General features: G+C 36.4%; 1 protein-coding gene across 1 annotated transcript in view; it reads right to left on the bottom strand.

Annotated features, from left to right (window-relative positions):
• LOC148955155 (uncharacterized) overlaps nucleotides 1-17,870 on the bottom strand; it is a 65,200-nt gene that overhangs the window by 40,071 nt on the left and 7,259 nt on the right. The gene's annotated exons all lie outside the window — the stretch shown is intronic.

Below are 17,870 nucleotides of genomic sequence, written 5' to 3'. Positions count from 1 at the left end.
AGGGCAACCTCACCCGGGGCCATAAATACAGGTGGAGGAGGAAGAAGGCCCCTAGGATGTACACTCAGCAGAGCCCACCGGCGTGTGGATACGTCCTTTGAGCTACAAACCTTCTCCCAGCAATGGGTTAAATTGCATGGTGAAGGGAAACACCATCATGAAACAACCTCCTATATAGGAAGACAACTGCGGCAGGACGTAGGATCAATCTTTATGGATAACGGCCTCAAGAAACTTGTTGTTTACCCCACTTACTGTGTACCATCTGGTTACGGTGGCCGGTCTCAAGTCCAGGTAACGTGAGGATGGTTGGGCGACAGGCTTGCACCCTGTCCCCTGGACTTCCTTCGGCAGGGAAGTTATCTTGTAAAGAAAAGCGTCAAACAAGCCTCGAATACATCTTCCCATTTACGATACCGACCCCAGCATGACCCTGGATATCCTGAGGATGATGGCCAAACCACCCGAAGATTGAACCTCCTTGAAAAGAATGCTATGAAAATTGGTACTTGACACATTCTAACTCTGAATCTTCCAGGCGCGGAACTACTTCTCACAAATAAACTCAAGCAGTATCAAGCAGAAAGCTGAGTTTTGTACTCCGGTACAGAGATAGAGTTGTCACTGAATGTGACTTAGCTGATGATATAGCGCTGGTCACCAACTCCAAGTCACAGCTACTCATGGCTCTCAACGCGCTTTTAGAAGAAGCTGCTAGGACCAGACTATCCATTACCTGGAAGAAGACAAAAGTCTTGGTAGTGCAGCCAAAGTCTGGCGTTGACAAATCAAATTACTCGGTCGTCGAGAACCAAATCAAAGTGGTTGACCCTTTCACTTACCTTGGCTCTATTATATCATAGGACGGCTGCATTGACCATAATGTTGTAGCTCGCGGTCAAGGCATCTGCTGTCTTCAATAAATTGAGCCATGTTAGGAGGATGCCAATGATCAAACGAGCCACCAAAACGAATATCCTTGGAGTCTCAGTCTGTTTGATCCTGCTGTACGGAGCTTAAACTTGGCCTACAACTACAGCTGCCCACTGCCCGTCTCGACACTCTTCTATCTACGTAGCTTCGGAGAATTGAGGGAATTCTATGGACAGAATTTGCGAGCAATGACCGCTTGCGACGTATGACTTCCCAGTCGCTCTTGTCACACCAGGCTGCCCAGCGCTGGTGTGGTGGCTGGAGTTCGCTGGTTCAGACATCTTTTGTGGCTGCCTACCGACACTCTGGCTCCTAGCTTCTATGCTAAACTTTTAAGAAATCAAATAACTTTGAATTTTAATAGAACTTCACATTGGTTCTTCGAAAAACTAAGCAAAATTTCTTCATAAATCTTTCGGTAATAATGCGTAGACCATGATTTTGAAACACAGAAGTTCCGATTTTTTTATTTTCCTTTTTAAATTTGATGCCTAAATACTTTAAGGAAAAATAAAAAGGAGTAAATTTAAGGAGTAAATATTTGAGCAAGAAATAACTATCTCGATACCGTGAAAGCTAACGATAAATGGGAGACCTCTTTTTCTTACTCCGTGGTGATGTAAATTATTTTTTATTAGAAAAAAAAATATCAATCATCGTCAGGACGTGAAACACACACCCCGCGCTAAACACACGAAATACACTTAGATATGAAGATGTATAGTTTTGAGAATATTTTCATCAAGAGTTATTTATTCATTTAATTGTCTCTATGGACTTAAACTAAACAATCGAACTATTTAGACTTTTCGAAGTCTCGACATCGGGCAGAATTGAAATTAACATATTATTGTACAAAAAAAATGTAATTAGCATTACAAATTTATTTCTTGCAAAACTTACCTTGCCAGATTCACTTTTTACTACCAATTGTTTTCCATTGAACTCTTCAATAATGGTCCCTTTTTGCCATACCTTCTTTGGGCAGCTAAGCCAAACCAGCGCACCCTAAAAGATAAATATAAGAGTTATCTGAGAGCATAGTTATTTATTGCAAAATACGCCTTATTAAGGAGAAATATGGCGATCAGTCCAACTAAATCCAGCTTTATTGTCTTTCGAACAGAAAAGAAAAATTCTATCAATATTTCATTGTAAAGGATATAGTACATACTATGAGTGTATATGAAAATGATAAAAACACCTCATAGTTGAGGCATGTTGTCAGCAACCCTAAATTTCTCAGGATCTGGACAAGGGTACTCACCAAACTTTGACCAGGGGGGGAGGGGGAGAAGGGGAAGACTGAAACAATTTTCCAAGAAAAGGTTATAAGGCTTTAAAAAGGCAAGTATGTCCAAAAAGCATCATTTTTCCGAATGTCATCGATTTTGCACTTCTCCCCAGTTTAATCTTCTACAGGTAGGAGGCTGAGGTTTCCTTGTCCTTCTTTTGGGAAGCCTTGTCTCATGACACTTTTGCTAGCTCAGTCAAAAGCTAAGTTTTACTGTTATTAAATAACAAAAACAAGTGTGTTTTTAACTGAAAGCAAGGAAAAACATTTAAAGTTGAAACGAACAGAAATAGTTCTGTATGTGAGGGGGGCTGACCCTTCCTCAACCCCTCGCTCTTCACACAATCAAATGGCTCTTGTGTTTGAGGAGCCGTTCTTCAAGAATTCGGACAAAAAGTGAAACCATAGCGGAAAAAGCTATTGAGGAGGGGGCAGCCCCACTCATGTAGTGGATAATTTATTTTCTTTTTCACTTTTAATGTTGTTCCTTACTTCCAGTTGATAAAAATGTATTTTTTATTTAATTTCTGATGGTTATCAATCATGCAGGAATCCTCCCTCTGTGAAATTTTTTTCTGGAAATACTCCAAGAGGAAATTATCTCTAAAGACAAATTCCCCAAGGAGAATTTCTCCAGCACAAAATCCACCCCCCCCCCCACCACGGAACAATCCCACAGATAATTCCAACCCCGCTGAAAATCTCGCTTAGATAATTCCTCAAGAGCATTTCCACAAGTAAAATTGAGTCACCAAGGAGAGAGTAAGACAAATAAACCATCACCATCACCATCTATTAATGTCTAGGGATAATCTGAAGCTGGAATTTAGAAAGGGTAACTACCTTCTGGAAAGTTATAACGTTGGTAGACACCAAGATTAATCTGAGAGAAACTTTCACAGTTTCATACTAAACAGGAGAGTCTAATATTTGACAATGTAGAAGATGGATGGAATAATATTAGGAAAATAGTATGTGAAGTCTCTGATATTGCGTTAAGGAAGAAAGTAAGAAATGCAGCAAGGAATATTAATAAACAGGTATATGTTTAATAGAGCTGAGAAGGGGCTTGTACAGCAACTATTCAAGTGAAAGATCATTTGAAAATAAGAGGAATGTAAAGAAAGTAAAGAGACCGTTAAAATATGGATCAAGGAAGTGTGAAGTGTAGGCCGAAGACAGAAATTGCTGAATATCTGGAAGATGCAGTCTGGCACAATGGTAAAATATTTTACTGGCATGGTAATAAACAGAGAAGGACTAGTCAATCTGGACTCGTCCCAGTTAAAAATAGACATGGCATCACAATTAGTGATAAGGAGAGAGTTAAACGATGGGCAGAACATTTTGAGAATGTGCTAAACCATTATAGAGTTACAGGAAAAGATTGAAAAAGTTTGTGACACTTTGGATGTGAAGGAAGATTTATATTGAGAGGAAGAATTAGTGACAGTACTGAAAGCATAAAAAAATAATATAGCCCCATGTACTGAAAGTGTTGTAAAGGAGCTTTTATAAATATGGTGCTTATGAAGTTAGAGATATGTTACTGAAGATTATGAATAAGATTCTTGAAAATGGGGGAAGTGCCTAGCCATTTTAGGAAAACTAATTAAACCTCTCAATAGGAAAGATGATAGGATTAAGTTCCCTCTTACCAACATATTTTAAAAAAGATCAGATTCACACGTATCTGCACAACTCCGATAACACAAAAATTAATTTGCATGTTGATGATTTTTAAACTTAGACAGTGTAGATAAATCAAACAGTTCGGGGTAACGAACTATAAGTAAGGAGCGACCCGGCTCAATAGTAACCGATACTCTAAAAAACGGAATTTTAATACCAATAAATACATCAAAAGTATTAGATTTTTATGCTTATTTCAAATATATAAGTTTCATCAAGTTTAATTTTATCCATCAAAAGTTACGCTAAAATGTGGCTTATTTTCGAAAAAGGGGAAAACAACCCCTAAAAGTCATAGAACTTTAATGAAAAACACACCATCAGATTTAGCGTATCAGAAAATTCTACTATAATAGTTTCAAGCTCCTATCTGTAAAAATGTGGAATTTTGTATTTTTTGCCAGAAGAAAGGTCACGGATGCGTGTTTATTTGTTTTGTTTCTTTTTTTTTTTTAAGGGGTGATCGTATCGACCCAGTAGTCCTAGAATATCGCGGGAGGGTTCATTCGAACGAAAATTAAAAGTTCTAGTGCCCTTTTTAAGTGACCAAAAAATGGAGGGCAACTAGGCCCCATCCCACGCTCATTTTTTCCCAAAGTCACCCGATCAAAATTCCTGAGATAGCCATTTGTTCAGTATAGTCGAAAAGTACAATAAATATGTCTTAGAGGATGACTTAATCCCCCACAGTCTTCAGGGGAAGGTCTGCAAGTTATGAAATTTGCCCAATGTTTACATATAGTATTGGATATTGGAAAGTATACAGAAGTTTTCAGGGGGGATTTGTTCTGGTAGTTAGGGGGGCGGTTGGGGGTTACGTGGGAGGATCTTTCCATGGAGAAAGTTCGCGTGGGGGAAGGGACATTGCTATGAAGGGGGCGCCGGATTTCCCAGCATTATTAAAACAAACGATCCGAAATTAAACTAAAAAACAATTTTTCCAACTGAAAGTTGGAAGAACTGAAAACAATTTTTCGGAAGGAGCAACATCAAAACTTAAAACTAACAGAAATTATTGCGTATATGATTGGGTTCGCCTCCTAGTCATTACCTCGCTCTTTACGCTAAAGTTTTATTGTACTTTCATCAGAGCTATTTATTCTAATTAACGGCCTTTGTGATTAAGGGGTCATTCTTAAAGAATTGGAACAAAATTTGAACTTTAGCGTAAAGAGCGAGGTATTGACTAGGGGGCGAACCCTTTAATATACGTAATAAAAATATACGAATATAGAAGTTCTCTGCGTAAGTTAATTCGTAAGTTCCGTCAGATCAAAATTTTGAGAAAAGCCATTTAGCCAAAAAAAAGTGAAATTAAAATGAAAATTTTGTTTTAATTATTCATGTACGGTGAGCCAAATCAAAGCTGCATTAATTCACAAACGTTCAGAAATTAAATAAAAAAAAGTTTTTTTAACTGAAAGTAAGGAGCGAGCGACATTAAAACTTAAAACGAACAGAAATTATTCCGTAAGTGAAAGGGGCTGTCCCATCCTCAACGCCTCGCTCTTTACGCTAAAGTTTTATTCTATCTCACAACTTTAATTTTTAAATCATTAAAAAAACTTTAGCGTAAAGAACGAGGCGTTGAGGAGGGGACAGCCCCTTTCATATACAAATAATTTCTGTTCGTTTTAAGTTTTAATGTCGCTCCTTACTTTCAGTAAAAAAAAACTTGTTTTTTTATTTAATTTTTAAGACAAGAACAAAAGGAAGGGAAACATCAGCCAAATTTTCACTCTTAGATTAATAATTGATAATAAGTTCCTGAGTCATCAAACCCTTTTAGTTCTCAGCTTCATAGATTATGATAGAGCATTTGATTCAGCTGATACAACAGCTTTAGCGAAGGTCCTATCCTTGTATGGTACTAATTTAAAACCCTATTTCCACAAACAAGTTTTTCGAAGAAAAGTAGAGCTCCATTAAACCAAAAATGAGCAGAAATAAAGTCAAATTATCTTAAAAGCGTAAAACCACCACAAATCACCATCAATAAATAAATGAAATCCAAAACGAACAGAAATTACAGTAAATAATCAAGTCGAACTCAAAACGAGTAAGAATTAACAGGAATAGTGGTGACAACCCCCAAGCCTTCTCAAGACCAGAACATAATTTGCACTTTACTGAAAACAAAATACATTTTAAGTGTTTTAACTTTTTTGATTTTAATAAATAAGAAATTCTTGAAACTTTAAGCAATAAATATCAGTAGCCTACACGTATATTAAACTGACAATCCATGGTCATTTCTTTTTTTCTTTTTTTCAGTAAAGTGCAAATTATGTTCTGGTCTTACTTGGATTGAGTTTGACTCGGATATTTATTATGTACTATGTTCGTTTTGGGTTTTGTTTATTTACTGATAGTGATTTGTGGTAATTTTACGCTTTTAAGATCATTTGACTTTATTTCTGCTCATTTTTGGTTTAATGGAACTCTTTACTTTTCTTTGAAAAACTTGTTTTGTGGAAGAAGTTTCATAAAGTTTCAATATTTCCCAATTTTTTCACCTTAATGTTCTTAGTTTTAGTAGCAGCAGCAGTTGTAATAGCAGTAGAATTAATAGTAGTAGCCTTAGCTTTAGCGGCAGTAAGAGTAGTAGAACTAGTAATAATAGTAGCAGTAGTAGCAGAAGCAATGGGAATAGGATGCAAATATTTTCTTTTGATTAGTCCAACATCCCCCAAAATCTGTTAGTTTCAACTTCACACAACAAACTGTCATTAAGATATTGCTATTGCAGCATTTCAAAAACCTGCATACAGACCGCATGCTGTATTTAAGTTACCCCCCCTCCCCAAAAAAAAATCCTTGAAAATTTCCCCTTCATACCCTTAGGCATAGTTGTAATAGTAATTATAGTAGTAGTATTGGTATTACTAGTAGTAGCATTAATAGTAATACAGTAGTAGTAGTAGTAGTAGTAGAAGAAGTATTAACATATTGCATTTACAAGTAATGGCAATAGTAGTAGTAATTAAAGTAGTAGTAGCAGTAATAGAAGTATTAGTAGTAACGCGAATATATTTCCTTTTGGTCAGATGATTTTCCCTATTAGCATTCTCTGAAAGTTCCAACTTAATAACCAAATTTCTTCAGATACGCTCTTTTGAAAATTTCTGAGCACATAGTGTCTTTTGATTTAGTTCAAATTTTCCCTCAATATTGTAAATGGAGTAGTGTGGTTATAGTAATAGTAGGTGGTAGCAGTAGTAGTAGTGGTAGCAGTAGTAGAAGTGGTAGCAGTAGTATTAGTGGTAGCATGCAAATATTCCCTTTTTGATCATCTCCCTTATCATTTTCTTAAAGTTCCAAATTAATATACCCAGTCATTCATGAGTTAAGCCCTATTGACAATCTGTACACATATAACGTGTTTTGATTTAGTTCAACATATTCCTCAACATTCTTTGAAAGGCTCACCTGAATTCCCTTCGTATTTTTTGAAAATAAAGTTCAAATATGCATACCTTTCTCAATAACATATACTATACGTAAACAATGAACGAATTGCCTAACTTACAGCGCTTAACCTGAGGACTGTGAGGAGGTTGACATCCCCAAAGACATAATTAACTGGACCTTTTAACACTGCTGAACAAAATAGTTCTCTGAAAATTTTGATTGGACATGTTTTGGGGAATGATAGGCTTGTGGGGGAGGGGCTGGTTGCCTTCCATTCACTTCTGAGGGCACTAGATCTTTGGACTTCCAATTAAATGTGCCTCATCCAATCCGAAGTTTATAAGACCATCCATTCCATAAAAAACTTATATGCACAGGGCATAACTAACAACCCTTGTCCCTAGGCTCTGGAAGGTTGTGTCCACCCTGAAGCCATTGTTATATGCTCCTTGGACTATTGTGAACAAAATGGCTATCTCACAATTTTGACTGTATGCATTTTGTAAAAAGAGGGTATCAGAGGGGGGGGTAGGGGCTAGTTTCCCTCCATCACTTTTGACTCTTAAAGAGAGAACTAGGACTTTAAATTTCCAAGCAAATGAGCTTCCTCTAAAGTTCACACAACCTGATATGCCCCTGGGGTATAACTTACAACCCCTGCTTCCTGCCTCTTGGGGGTTGTACCAACTCTAAAGGCTTGTTACGTGATCTTTGGACTATTTTTGAACAAATGGCTATCTTAAAATTTCTACCGGATGCATTTGGGGAAAATAGACCATAACTCCATAAGGGAGGGGGTCTAGTTGCCCTCTGACAACTTTAACTCTTAAAAAAGGCGCTAGAAATTTTAATTACCGATGCAATAAGGCCGTCCGAATTTCATACGGCCACTCTTTCCATAAAAACCATATATATGCCCCCAAGACATAACTTAAAACCCTTGACCTGAGGGCTATGGGGGTTGTCATCTTCAAAGACATAATTACTGGACCTTCCAATTAAGCTGAACAAAATGGCTATTTCAAAATTTTTATTGGATATATTTGGATATATTTGTAGGGAGGTGCTGATCTAAAACCAAAAAAGGGGGAGCATCCCTCCAATTACTTTGAATCTGAAAAACAGAACTAGAGCTTTTGATTACCAGTCCACTGAACCCCTCCGAAGTTTATATACGACCACTCTTTCTATAAACACCTTACATGCCCCCGGGGCATAACTTACAAAGCTTGCCTAGAGGGTTGTGGGGGGGGGGGGGGTTGTCATCCTCAAAGACATAATTTCCAGACCTTTCAACTACACTGAACAAAATGGCTATCTCAAAATTTTGAGTGGATGTGTTTGGGCAGATTACGGGCGTGGGTAAGGGGGGGGGGAGGATGGCTGGTTGCCCTGTAGTCATTTTTGACTATTAAAAAGGGAATTAGCCCTTTCAATTTTCAATTGAATGAGTCCTTTTTGAAGCTTCTATGGCAACTCCTTCTATACAAAGTGCAGTGGTCTAAAAAAAATACATTGTGCCCACATTGCTCTTTACTAAAGCAGCACTTGCACTGCCTATAGTACCAGATAAATACATTAAAGTGTTTAGTGTATGTACAAGAATAATATTGCTGTGGTTAAGAAAGAAAATGAAATTAGCAGCTGGTTTAGTATTAAATCAGGAGTTAGGCAGGGTTGAATCTCCTATTTATATTAATCATTTTAATGGGCTTTGTCCAAAGGAGCATAGTAAAGACAATGAGAGAACAAGTAATCAATTGGGAAGTAAAACTTTCTTAGACCTAGATTATGCTGATAATTAAGTATCATAGATGGAAACATTGGCAAAATGAATTAATCTTTAAAGTGGTAGCAAATTGAGAGTGCAAGAATAGGTTTAAAAATTAATTTTAAGAAGACCAAATTGCTAAGACTATGAATAAGTGAAGGTGAAGATGTAATAAGCTGTACAAAGAATGCAGTTAGATTCCACTTTCTAGGGTCATAATCAGAGAAAGTTTAAGATGCCTGGGACCTATTCTGCAGATGAAGGATGACATATTGCCAAAGATTGTCCTTCTCAACCTTCCATCTAGGGCTAAATGAAAAGCAGATCATCCCTGAATGGAGTGGAGGATGTACTAAGAAAAGATTTAAGGGGAACAGGAACTTCTTGGAAGGGTGTAAAGAGGGAGGCTTTGAACAGACTGGGATGGAGGAGCATGTGTACCATAGCTGTATTACCTTAATTCGCACTTTGGAGCGAAAATAAGGTCCGATGTTGTATCTGTTTGGCTCCATTGTTGAGATAGCAGTTAAAACATTTTACACAAAATATAAAAGAACAGGATTGTGACTGTTTTTATGGCCCAGTGACACTCCTTCCGACTAAGAGTGTGCTAGGATAGATGCAATTTAAGCCTACTAGGTAATGGTGACCGCAGATAAGTATGATCAAGGGGATCATTCTTCTGTAGTATGGAGTACACACCGCCACGCAACATCAATTTCTGATAGAGTATGCAAGTTGGTTGGGTATGACAAGCAGCATCAGCATCCTAGCACAACTCTGTTGCATATACACATAAATCAATCACTATCTATGAGACACTGATGATGGGCAGCTCCAGTTGTATCTTGAAGGCTTGGCTTCCCATTCTTTGTTGAGTCTCCTTTTAAAACTTCAGCTGATGTTGAAGACACTGTCTCCTTGCTTAAACAGTTACAATCATTAATCAACCTTTGGCTAAAGAAATCTTGTCTGAATCTACTGTTAATTTGGGGCTTATGAAGCTTCTTAGAATGACCTTGTGTTTGTCTTTTGTTGGGTAACTGGTTAAAGAGCTTATTTTGGGGTTGGTTGACAAATTTATATGTGAGTAGCATGTCACTCCTCTTGCATTGGAAGGTCAAAGATGGGAGTTTTAGGTTAGATAGCCTTTCGCCATATGGTTTCTCACCAAGTCAAGAGATGCACTTGGTGGTCCTCCTTTATACACCTTCAATCAACTATATATCACCCTTGTAAAAAGGACCAGCAAGGCAGTTTCCAAAGTCAAGAACTGGTATCACAATTGCCTTGTATAGCTTAAAGAAGATTCTGTGTGATCAGCTAGTAAGTAGTCTTTTAATTAGTCCAAGGCTAGAATTTGCTTTGGAAACAGTTTGTGCAGTGTTCATGGAACTTCAGGTGGATGATGTCTGATTATCATTCATAGTGTATGGGTGCAGAGGATTATTGTGACCAAAATGAATGGTGACACATTTTGATATGTTGAAAGAGAGAAACAACCTATCTGCCTATGTTTGAATGTGGTCAAGGTCAGATTGTATTGATGATTTATCAGGTACACCAAATAGTGTTGAGTCATCAGCATAAAGGGTTAAGTGGTTGTTGACCTCGGTAATCATGTTGTTTATATAAAGAAGAAACAATGTGGGCCCCAAAACTGTTCCCTGGGGAACACTGCTTAGAACATTACAGGGCTTGGAGTAGGTACATTTTCTATATGTTGTGAAGATCTGTACAGTCTGAGATCTACCAATCAGAAAGTCCATTAGCCAGTCAACTAAGTCATGGTGGATTCCTGCTGCTATTAGCTTAAAACAAAGCTAATTATGTGGGACCTTATTGAATGCTTTGGCTAGGTCTAAAAGAATCAAATCAACAGGAAGGCCTTTGTCCACTAACTGGGTAACCTGTTTGTAAGTGTCTAGAAGGTTAGTTTCTACAGATTGTCCTGGGAGAAAGCAATACTGCCTGTTGGAGATAATTTCATTAGTAACAATGTGTTGAAAAAGTGCATCATTAACAATCCTCTCAAGGACTTTTGCAACAGCAGACGTGAGGCTGATATGTGTATAATTTTCAGGTTTGGATCTATCCCCCTTTTTAGAGATAGGTGTGATATAGGCAAGTTTCCATTGGGAGGGGACATACTTATGATAAAGGGAACATTGAAAAAGTATAGATAGCGCAGGGGCAATTCACAAGCAGCTTCTTTTAGCACACAAGGATAAATGTTATCAGGACTAGCCCTTTTGTTGATGTCCAGGCTTTTGAGTTGTTTTTCAACCATAGAAGCAGTAACTGTAATGCAACTCATTTGCTTCTGGATGTTGTACTTTAAGTTGGGAATGGGAACATTATCAGGTATTGCCTCAGGCAGTTTGGTGCTGCCACAAGTTGTTAGCAGTAGTAGTATAAATCTTGGTTTGGTAAATAATGTCCAAATGACTTTTAATTACTGCAACCCAGCAGTGATGTGGACTTCTAATTGGATGCATAGGATTTTTGGTCTCAACAGTCGTTTTTCCCTTGCAACCATTTTCCGAGGAAAGGTCCAGGGTAATACTAAATAATCTTTTAGGAATGAATCTACAAGCCAAATGAGGACACAGGAAGGTCATTGAGTTCCTGAAGCCACCTCAGCCCTATAACCAGGGTTAAAATATTCAGAGAGGAAGACCAGTTTAAACTTTGTAAAACAAATTATAAAGTTTGAAAGAAATGTTTTCTTTTCTTAAAAGATAGGTTTTGAACTGTACTCTCAGCCAAGTTTTATCTTTTTACCCCTTAAGATTTGGGAATGGTTGTAATAAAATCTTTAATCCCTTATAAGTAACGATTGGATATGGGAACTTAAAATCACTTTACCGCAACCTGGCTTTAGGCAGCAAATTCATTCCACGAAGGTTAGTTCAAATAGCAAAAAAAGCTTTGGAACATTATGAAAAGTCAGTGTTTGGTCAAGAGGAGGGAACTTTAGATGTTTGTGAGCTTTCCAACATCTGTGCTGGTTCTAAGCCAAATTTGGATTTCTATTCTAAGTTTTCATATAATCTTCTGAACCTTATAGGTGGGGAAGGAGTTAATGCATGATGGTGAAATGCATTTTCATAACTAAATTTGGGATTTAGACTAGCCATTTCTGAAGGGTATATTTGTCCAGAAAGGAATTTTGATAGTTCATGTATATCCAATACTTTGGAGGGGGAAAAGCAGCACAGGTCAATACTTAAATTTGGAATTTAGACTAGCCATTTCTGAAGGGTATATTTGTCCAGAAAGGAATTTTGATAAATCATGTATATCCAATACTTTGGAGGGGGAAAAGCAGCACAGATCAATACTTAAAAATATCTTCAGACCCTACTTTGATGTGTAGTTTCACTATTGAAATTTTCCTTGACCAAGCTTAGCAAAATTCCAACAATATATTTAATATTTTTGATAAATTCTAGATTTTGCTATCTTGGAAAGTGGTTTAGTCAAATGAATAAATTCTGAGGAACAGGTATTGCCACAGGAAGGTACTTTAAAATTCTTTCCCTGTTCATTTCCTATTTCTAAAGCTTAGAAGAGTCCATAGAATACATCATATTTGTCTTAACTGTGGACAAAAAATTGTTATTTGAGTCTACATTTCTTAAGGGTAAAAAGAACTCCAGAATTTGAAACACAATTACAACTACTTGAGTATGATTTTAGTGTCCAAGCAACACCATGGTGATATTTGTGGATGAAATTAAAATTAGCCCAACCTATGGTTACAGTGCCAAAAAAGTATACTGCACATAAATTGGTTGTTCAATTTTCAAGGATAAGCTTTTCAACTGACTAATCAAGCACTTTTTTTTTTAGTTAGAGAAATGGAAACTAAGAACAGTAGTTTTCCTACCTGTATGAAGAATCTGGTAAGAAGCAAAAACAGTGTTAGTGTTACTAGATTATACTTAGTTAGGAATAAATTAGGCTGATATAGGCTTCTCAAACCAATTCCTTGTCATTAAAATTTTATGCTTCTGTGGTACAAGTGTGAAATTAAAATCAAGAGAAATACATTACTCATAAATATTGGCTATTTTATAAGCAGGTGTAACTATAGTGTGGATTCACCTAAGCCCTGTGATTTTTTTAATGTTATTTCAAATTCTTTAAAACCTTATAAATGAGGATTTTGAAAAGGTATAAAGCCCAAGACATTTTACAGGGGCCTAATTTGGGAAAAACTCAAGAGGATGTTTTTTGCTATCTTGGTTAAGTTAAGCTAAGGTTAAGGTCTAGTTGAGCTAATTGGTTGAGTTGAGTAAATGAAACTTCAAGGATGGGGTTCCAGAGTCTAAATTATATGTTTGGAAAGGAGTTTTCAAGATCCTATCTCCACTCCTTTCTATTGTTTAGGGCTTAATACACTGCACAGAAGAGAGAAATATACTAGTCTTAAGATTGCCAAACCATAAGGTTTTCCTTAATTTTGACTTGCACACTTGCGCCTGGTATTCTTTAACTTCAGGCTTTCAAGCCACAATTGCACTAGTTAAGGTAGGAATTCCAGCCAGACTTGAATTCAAGGGCAGATCCAGGATCTTTTTTTTGGGGGGGGGGGGAAATAGGTTGATCATATAAACTTGCATTAGGAGCAAGTTTAATTAACACAAATTTGCATTAATTAAGTAAATTACACTACTTTAGACTATGTTAGGGGGGTTGCACGCTCCCTTGCCCCTCCCCTGGAACTGCCACTGCTTGAATTTTTCTTTCCAGATTATGACATACTTTTACAAATTCTTTAAAACACCATAATTCAGGATTTGGCAAAATATGAGGCCCTTGAAACTGTTCTTTGGCCTCATTTGTGCTGTTAATCTACTTCCAAAATTTTTGCTTTAAATAAAAATAATATAATGTGAAACAAATAGGCCACAGGGCCTCTAAAAAAATCTTTTAAATTGAAAAAAAATTATAGGCACTTTCACTGTAGTGTTTGTCCAGTCCCTACTTGAACAAGTTTAATGAGTTCGCATTGATGACTTCAAAGGGGAGCTTGTTCTAGTGTTGTGTTACTTGGTTCTTGAATGCCCAACAGCCAATGCCCTTTTGGAACCTCTCCTCTTGAAGCTTGAGGTTTGTGTGGCTGAAGCTGAGAAAATTGTTAGCCTGGATGTTTTTGTAGGTGTTGTAGCAAAGCTTGTATACCTCAATGAGGTCTCCTTGGTGCATTTGATAAGCTAGTGAAGTAAGTTTGAGCTTGCAGAGCCTATCTTCATAAGTTTCTCAGTCAGACAGAACTTTGTTATTTGTCTTTGAACTTTTTTGAGAGCTTTGATGTCTTTGTTGTAAAAGGGATATGTAGTGCATTGACCATATTCATGGATTGGCTGTACTAAAGCTTTGTAGAGAAGGCAAAGGGTCTTATTGTTTCCAAAAGTGAGGTTGTGCCTTAAAGTTTTATAGCAGAGATTTATCCAAGTTCACCAAACATTACTGCCCCTGGGAAAAAGAAGGGGTATATACTTTAAATGACCTTCCTGGCACATAATCTAGGCTCTGGGTCTATTCCAGGGACATTCATTCCCCTACATCAACTAATTTCCAAGGGAGCAAATAAAAAGTTTCTTTTTTTAAAAACAAGGGGGGCAAATGCTCCCTCCTCCCCAAAATTGATACCACTGCTAGTATATATAAAAGATTGGTATTTTTGTGTTTTCTTTTCAAATTTGCATTACTAAGCAACTTTTTAATGACAAATAAGTACAAAAAGTAAAGCAAAACATGCAAAAAAATTTAAGGAAGTTGAAAACATGAATAGGGTAATAATAGGTGAAAACACAATAATCTTATGAATATAAATATAATACACATTATAAAGTAAGCACTTTATTGTTTTAGTAATTTTTTTTTAGTTTGATTCTCCATATATACTAAGGCTACATATGGGGCCATTATAGGAGGGTAAAGGGTGTGAATTATCACAAACTTGACTTTAACCATAAAAAGAGCATAAAATTAGCAATAAAAAATGTCTCTCTTTTTGTTTTAGCAGGTTTTATTCTGGAGAGTCTCTAGCTACTCTATATATTTGCCAACCTTTTTTTCATGCTCTCTCAAAATATATTTATCAATTTACTTGCAAATGCATCTGCTTTCCTCATGGTCCTTATAAAGCCCAAGGAATAAATAAATCTACAAAGAAAACAATAAAATGATTTAATTGTTGCTTTGCAACATGCAGGATGTTTCTATTAATCAGATTATAGTGCTAGCCCATGTTTTGGTCAATATATACCAAATCATATTATTGAGTTTCAAATAAAGTGAATACACCATTCGATGCCTTTTTTTATGCTGATTATGAATATAATAAGCATTTCTATCAGAAATGAATTTAAGCCCCCCCCCCCTATATAGGCTATACCTAACCCAACCTAACCCTGAATTGGCATATATAGGGGGGCTGAAATTCATTCCCGATAGAAATGCTTATTATATTCATAATCAGCATAAAAAAGGCATCGAATGGTGTATTCAATTTAGTCCTAACTCAATAATATGATTTGGTATATATTGACCCATGTTTCTTATTCATGATCATCTACTTTTAAAATACATTATTTACCAAAATTTCAAACAAAATTTTGGTAAATAATGCACTCAATAACACAGGGAGATAAATTCCATGCTGAAAAGATAACTGGTTTAATATGAGAGCTAGCCTACTCAGGAACATGCCAAGGCTAATTTCATTGAGGGGGGGGGGGCAATCTTCATAAATTTTACCAAATCCCTACCTGATTTATGCCAAATTTTCTGCAGAAATGAAGAAATTTGCTAAATTTTGGACAATTCTGCAGAATTTCTGCCAAAATTTTTGCCTCCAGCAAAAATTTTACCAAATGCCAAACAAATTGGGGAGGAAGAGGGCAGCACTCCCCTCAACCCCCCCCCCCTCGGGACGCCCCTGCCAGCTCTTCCCACTGATTATCTCATATAGCCTTAAAGATGATACATTTTTTCAATATTTATGGCTATAGGAAAAGGGTTTACCTAAATAGGCTATTGGTTTCAAATTTACTATTTGATTATAAAACAAATATACAATTTTTTTATTTGGTAAAATTCTACTTTAGTTACTTTTGGCTATCTTGGAAAGAGGTTGGGTTAGGAAAATGAAACTGTCAGGAATGGATGTGCACGCTAAGGCATGTCCTGGGAAGGCACTTTGAAGAACCTACCTCCCCTCATCCCCCCCTCTATTTATTGGTAAATTACTGCATATTATTAGTTGTTTTTAACTCATATTTCATCCTATATTACTATCATAAATATAAATCACTGCTTACCTTACACAACTTCTGCTTTTAACCTTGTTCATTAAAATATATTCCAAAATCCTATTTAAATCCTGGTATATGAAACCAGGTTTGTTGTGATGTCACACTTGTCTTATCAGAAACCCTTACCCTTAAGGGTAGCAGGCACATGCCAAACAACTCTATTGATAAGACCATTTAAACTGTATTAATTAGGGAAAGGATTTGACAAGAGAGACCAGTAAAAATAACCCAATCCTTTTTAGAGGACAAATTATGTCATGGGAAGATGTCTTTGAAATTCCCCTTCCATCCAAACTTAAAATTTTCTAAAATTCTACTTTAGAGGTTTTTAAAATATTTCTAAACTACTAAAAGATACAGTGCTAAAAACATCAGAATCGACTTCAGAGGACACGTTATATCACGGGTAGATGTTCTTGAAATCCCCCTTCCCCCCAAACTCAAAATTTTAAAAAATTCTACTTAAGAAGATATTAAAATATTTCTAAAGCTCTAAGAGATAGAGTGCTAAAAACATCAGAATCAACTTCAGAGGACACTTTATATCACGGGAAGAGGAATTTAAAATCCCCCTTCCCCCAAACTCAAAATTTTCAAAAATTCTACTTTAGTAGTTTTTAAAATATTTCTACAGCGCGAAAACATAGAGGGTTAACAACATCAGAATCAACTTTAGAGGACACGTTATATCACGGGAAGATGTTTTTAAAATTCACCTCCCCCCCAAACTCAAAATTTTCAAAAATTCTACATTAGAAGCTTTTTAAATATTTCAAAGGAAAAAAGAGATAGTTCTAAAAGCATCAGATTCGACTTCAGAAGACAACAATTGTTACGGGAAGATGTTTTTGAAATCCCCCTTCCCCCCAAACTCCCAATGTTCAAAAAATATTCTTTATTAGGTTTTTAAATATTTCCAAAGCATTAATAGATAGAGCGCTACAAATATCAGAATTGACTTCATGGGACAAATTATATTAAGGGAAGATGTTTTTGAAATCCCCCGTCCCCCCAACACAAAAATTTCCAAAAATTAGCTTTCGAAGTTTTTTTTAATATTTCTAAAGCGCTAAGACATAGAGCGCTACAAACATCAGAATCAACTGTAGAGGATAAATTATGTTATGGGAAGATGTTTTTTGAATCCCCCTTCCCCCCAAACTTAAAATTTTCTAAAATTCTACTTTAGGAGCTTTTTAAATATTTCTAAAGCGCTAAAACATAGAGTGCTAAAAACATCAGAATTGACTTCAGAGGACACGTTATATCACGGGAAGAGGTTTTTAAAATCCTCCTTCCCCCCAAACTCAAAATTTTCAAAAATTCTACTTTAGAAGCTTTTTAAATATTTCTAAATCATTAATATAGGGTTCTAAAACCTCAGACTCGTAGTCAGAGGTAACTTTATGCTTCAGAAAGATGTAGTATAACCCTCTCTTCC

Source organism: Artemia sp. Qi Xiang Cuo, chromosome 2, assembly GCF_049724085.1.
Source record: "Artemia sp. Qi Xiang Cuo chromosome 2, ASM4972408v1, whole genome shotgun sequence".
Taxonomy (NCBI): Eukaryota; Metazoa; Arthropoda; class Branchiopoda; order Anostraca; family Artemiidae; genus Artemia; species Artemia sp. Qi Xiang Cuo.
This window is presented reverse-complemented; position numbering and strand designations above follow the sequence as displayed.